Source organism: Hemiscyllium ocellatum, chromosome 7, assembly GCF_020745735.1.
Source record: "Hemiscyllium ocellatum isolate sHemOce1 chromosome 7, sHemOce1.pat.X.cur, whole genome shotgun sequence".
Lineage (NCBI taxonomy): Eukaryota > Metazoa > Chordata > Chondrichthyes > Orectolobiformes > Hemiscylliidae > Hemiscyllium > Hemiscyllium ocellatum.
The window spans coordinates 107,647,833-107,653,832 of NC_083407.1; positions in this window are offsets into that span (position 1 = coordinate 107,647,833).

Below are 6,000 nucleotides of genomic sequence, written 5' to 3' on the forward strand. Positions count from 1 at the left end.
ACCACTTGGTGCTCCCTTAGCATTTTGGTCAATATCAAACATACTCTTACTGATCCCTACTCTAAATGACTCAGCCCCGGTCTAACCATATATTGAACTAATTCCTTCCCATTGCTCTTCTTAGCACAACCAATGGCAAGTGATGAGACTGTTATATTAGAATCATAGAGTCATACAATCATGCAGCATGGAAATAGACCCTTTGGTCCAACCAGTCCATGCCAACCATGTTCCCAAACCACCTGCCTGCATTTGGCCCATGTCTCTCCAAATATTTTTTATTCAAGTACTTATCTAAATGTCTTTTGAATGTTGTAACTGTATCCGTACCTACCACTTCCTCTGGAAGTTCACTCCACGTATGAACGCCACTTTTTGTGTAAAAAGAATTGTCCTTCGTGTCTGTTTTAAATGTTTCACCTCTCACCTTAAAAAATATACCCCTAGTCTTGAAATCCCCGACCTTAAGGAAAAGACATCTACCATCCACCTTATCTATACCCCTCACAATGTTATAAACCTCTATAAGGTCACCCTTCAAACTCCCAAGGTCCAGTGAAAAAAGTCCCAGCCTATTTAGCCTCTGTTCATAACTCAAACCCTCCATTCTTAGCAACATTCTGGTAAATCTCTTCTGAACCGTCTGTAGCTTAATAATATCCTTCCTATAAAAGGATGACCAGAACTGGAGACTGTACCCCAGAAGAGGCCTCACCAATGTCCTATACAACATTAACATAACATCACCACTCCTATACTCAAAGGTCTGAGCAATGAAGGCAAGTGTGTTCAATGCCTTCTTAACCACCCTATCTATATTAGATTAGATTAGAATCCCTAGTGTGGAAACAGGCCCTTCAGCCCAACAAGTCTACACAAACCCTCCCAGACCCATTTCCCTCTGACTAATGCACCGAACACTATGGGCAATTTAGCATGGCCAATTCACCTGACCTGCAAACTTCAAAGAATTATGTACCTGTATCTCTAGGTCCCTTTGTTCTACAACACTACCCAAGGCCCTACTTTTAATTGTATAAGTCTGCCCCTGGTTGTTTTACCAAAATGCAATACCTCGCATTTATCCAAATTAAACTCCACCAACTCTTCAGCCCAGTGACCCAGTTGATCAAGTTGTAATCTTAGATAACCTTCACTGTCCACTATACCACCAATTTGGGTGTCATCCACAAGCTTACTAACCTTTTATATTCTCATCTAAATCATCTATATAAATGACAAACAAAAATGGACCCAGTACCAATCCTTGTGAAATACCACTGGCCATAGGCCTCCAGTCTATCCACCATCACCCTCTGTCTCCTCCCACTAATCTAATTTTATGTCCAGTTGGGACCAAATTATCCTCACATTCAAAAAGTACATCTTCCATTGTATTGCTTTACTTGCTCTCTGAGTCTATTTTCTTAATCTTCCTTTCCAATAACATCACCTCCTGCTTCCTTATCTATCTTATTCACATACAAAGATTTCAGAGCCCTGAACTAGCTTTAGACCTGTCAAAATCACAATCTGATGTGTAGGTTTTCTATAACATATAGTATGGCTGTTTCTGATACTTCCAGCATGTTTTCCAGGTAAAACCAACTTTCCTATGAAAGCAGGCTGCCATGACAACAGTAGCATCTAATTTCCTGAATCTAAGACTGTGAACCAGGCAGTGTGACCTTGAACTGCCATTGTAGGGCCATTCCACAGTGTTTAAGAGAGGGGCTTCAGGGTCTTAACCTAGAATGAACCATGATATTATTCCAAGTCAGGATAGTGAGTGGTTTTGAGGGGAACGTACAGGTAATCCTGTTCCAATGCCTCTGATGCCCTAGCCCTTTAAGGTGGCAGAAGTCATAGGTTTGGAAAACTGTCAAAGAAACTGATGTTGCAGCTGTACAGGACTTTGGTTAGGCCACATTTGGAGTACTGTGTGCAATTCTGGTCACCTCACTTTAGGAAAGATGTGGAAGCTTTGGAGAGGGTGCAGAGAAGATTTACCAGGATGTTGCCTGGAATGGAGAATAGGTCATACGAGGATAGGTTGAGAGTTCTCAGCCTTTTCTCGTTGGAACGGCGAAGGATGAGGGGTTACTTGATAGAGGTTTATAAGATGGTCAGAGGAATAGATAGAGTAGACAGTCAGAGACTTTTTCCCCGGGTACAACATAGTGTTACAAGGGGACATAAATTTAAGGAGAAGGGTGGAAGGTATAGGGGAGATGTCAGGGGTGGGTTCTTTACCCAGAGAGTGGTGGGGGCATGGAATGCGCTGCCCGTGGGAGTGGTAGAGTCAGAATCATTGGCGACCTTTAAGCGGCAATTGGATAGGTACATGGATGGGTGCTTAATCTAGGATAGATGTTCGGCACAACATCGTGGGCCGAAGGGCCTGTTCTGTGCTGTATTGTTCTATGTTCTATGTTCTAAACATTGGTGAGTTGCTGCAGTGCGTCTTGTAAGTAGTACACAGATGCTGCTGTGCCTTTGAGGTAGAAGAAATATTTAAGTTTTGGATATGATTGTTCTAAAACAATTTAGGATGCTGCTGGCTGGGTTGGCATTTGATTGCCCATCCGTAATTGCCTTTGAGAAACTGGTGGTGAGCTGTCTTCTTGAGGCTCCTGAGTCTGTGTGTTGTAGGTAGACCCACAGTATCATTAGGGAGGGAATGCCAGGATTTTAGATTAGATTCCCTACATTATGGAAACAGGCCCTTTGACCCAACAAGTCCACACTGACCCTCCAAAGAGTAACCCACCCAGACCCATTCCCCTACCCTATATTTACCCCGGACTAATGTACCTAACACTATGGGCAATTTAGCATGGCCAATTCACCTGACCTGCACATCTTTGGACTATGGGAGGAAACCAGAACACCCAGAGGAAACCCACGCAGACACGGGGACAATGTGCAAACTCCACACAGACAGTTGCCCGAGGTTGGAATCAAACCCGGGTCCCTGGCGCTGTGAGGCAGCAATGCTAACTAATGAGCCACCATGCCTCCCTAATAATTTTGACCCAAACAATTAAGAAGTCTGCTTTGGCCTCAATGGTGTCAAGTTCTTGAGTGTTGTTGGAACTGCACCCATCCAGGTAAGTGGGGAATATTCCATCACATTCCTGACTGTGCCTTGTAGATGGTGGACAGGCTTTGAATAGTTTCCTCCTAGTGTCAGAGAAACATAGAGATGTACACCACGGAAATAGACTTCTTGGTCCAACTTGTCCATGCCGACCTGATATGTTAAATTAATCTAGTCCCGTTTGCCAGTAATTTGGCCCATTTTCCTCTAAACCCTTCCTATTCATATACCATCTAGATGCCTTTTAAATGTTGTAATTGTACCAGCTCCACCATTTGCTCTGGCAGCTCATTCCATAAACACATTACCCTCTATGTGAAAAAGTTGCCCCTTAGGTCCCTTCTAAACATTTCTCCTCTCACCCTAAACTTTTGCCCTCTAGTTCTGGACTCCACCAACCGATGGAAAAGACCTTGTCTATTTTCCCTATCCATGCCCCTCATAATTTTATAAACCTCTATATAGTCACTCCTCAACTTCCAACACTCCAGGGAAAACAGCCCCAACCTATCCAACCTCTCCCTATAGCTCAAACCCTCCAACCCTGGCAACATCCTTGTAAATATTTAGTGTTAGTGGGTGCAATAAACCAAATGGATTTGAACACATAAGTTGCCCTGAGCAAAAACTGTCACCTTTTTCTTCCACTTGTCTGAAATCTCTCTTATTAAAGTGTGTGAGTGTGTGAGTTGAAAAATAAAACTCACTGGAAGGCTTCATCACCACAAGGGAGGTTTTTTTTCAAATGGCAAATGCAAAATCCATACCATTGTCTCCAGTAAAGTTAATTCAGCCAGTCATAACTGATCCAGGAAGTTGCTCCAGTGTCGGCAACTTATATGCAAAATACAGAATAACATTTGTGGGCGGCACGGTGGCACAGTGGTTAGCACTGCTGCCTCACAGCGCCAGAGACCCGGGTTCAATTCCCGACTCAGGCGACTGACTGTGTGGAGTTTGCACATTCTCCCCGTGTCTGCGTGGGTTTCCTCCGGGTGCTCCGGTTTCCTCCCACAGTCCAAAGATGTGCGGGTCAGGTGAATTGGCCATGCTAAATTGCCCGTAGTGTTAGGTAAGGGGTAAATGTAGGGGTATGGGTGGGTTTCGCTTCGGCGGGTCGGTGTGGACTTGTTGGGCCGAAGGGCCTGTTTCCACACTGTAAGTCTAATCTAAAACCTGTGAATAATGTTTTTTTTTCCCTGAATTTAAGTGCTACTTGACCAAAAGACATTTAAGACTCTTGTGGATTTCCTCACTTAAGGAACCTGACCAACCCATTTCGGAGACTGAGTTGTGTGTAGTTGGAAAATTTGTTAAAATCACCACCCCTTTGAATTCACACAGTGTTATAACCTGGGAAGGAGTTAGACAGGCTTGATTCCTGAAGAAGGGCTTATGTCCGAAACGTCGACTCTCCTGTTCCTTGGATGCTGCCTGACCTGCTGCGCTTTTCCAGCAACACATTTTCAGCTCTGATCTCCAGCATCTGCAGACCTCACTTTCTCCTCCAAGGAGTTAGACAGGGAAAGGAATCAGTTCACTCCTTCCAAGTTGTTCATAAAACAAATATTTGAGTGCTTACACTGATCACTGAATCCACAGACAAACCTTACTAATACGAAGAGAGGCACATCAATTTTAAAAACACTGGTATGGGTTTCATTTGTACTATTATATTAGAAATTATATTAGTCAAAATATCAAATTTTGAGGTAATTACATATTTTGAACAGAGTGGAATAAATTGGCACAGTTTAAATACATTGTTTACTGACAAAGGGAGTTGAAGAAATAGTTTAGATCAAATGTTAAGAAACAATTAATTCTAACATTAGTTGCCAAAACTCTGAGCATTGAACAGGAGTGTAGAATTGGTAGCATTGTAGCACTGGCAAAGGGAACAAGCCAGGCTACAGGTATAGTTTGGGAGGAAAGGTTAAAGTGATGAAGGGTATTTTAATTTTCAAAAGTTTCGACTGAAAGGATAGGATCCCTTGAATCCTGAGAAGGTTCTACCCGACCTTTGGCCAAGGTGCTGAGCTGTTTAAACTCCCCAGAGCAATCCCAAAATTTGAAAAGAGGGACACAGATGAATTTTTCATTTCATGACAAACAAAGTTTGCTACAGAAACGGAATGACCTGTGGAAAGCTGGAAATTACTATAGTACATTGTGTTTTGTTGTTGCGTTTTTGGTAAATTACACAGATTGGATTCAGATTACTTGACAATCTCATACAGGATTATTTAGCAGCTCAGACTGCAACTTGCAGTTACACATAACGATGTATGCGTCTGAAACGTAGCTTGTTTCTGCAGGGCTGTCTTTCATGTTGTTTCTGCCTGCTTTGTGTGGTTCACCAGCATATCCAACTCATAAAGCAATACAGATCCTACAGCAATAACACCCAATGCCTTTTGTTCCAAGATAAAATTACAAACTCCTGGGTTGAAAATATACATACAATAGGATAATTACAAATCTATTTAGACAGAAATAAAAACTAAGTGTCAATAAAATGAGTATAGACAGTTCTTTTGGAGTGTAGGAGATGCAGATTTCACACTTGGGTGTCCTTGAGTTGTATCATAGAATCCCTACAGTGTGGAAGCAGGCCATTCAGCCCATTGAGTCCACGCCTCTGAACAGCATCCAACTCCCCTCCCCTCTAACCTTGTATTTCCCATAGCTAAGCCACCTAGCCTGCACATTTCTGGACACTATGGGCAACTTAGCACAAACAATTCACCTAAGCAGCACATCTTTGGACTGCAGGAGGAAACCGGAGCACCCAGATAAAACCCATGCAGACACGGGGAGCATGTGCAAACTTCACACAGACAGTTGCCTGAGGGTGGAATCGAATCTGGGTCCCTGGCGCTGTTAAGTAGCAGTGCTAA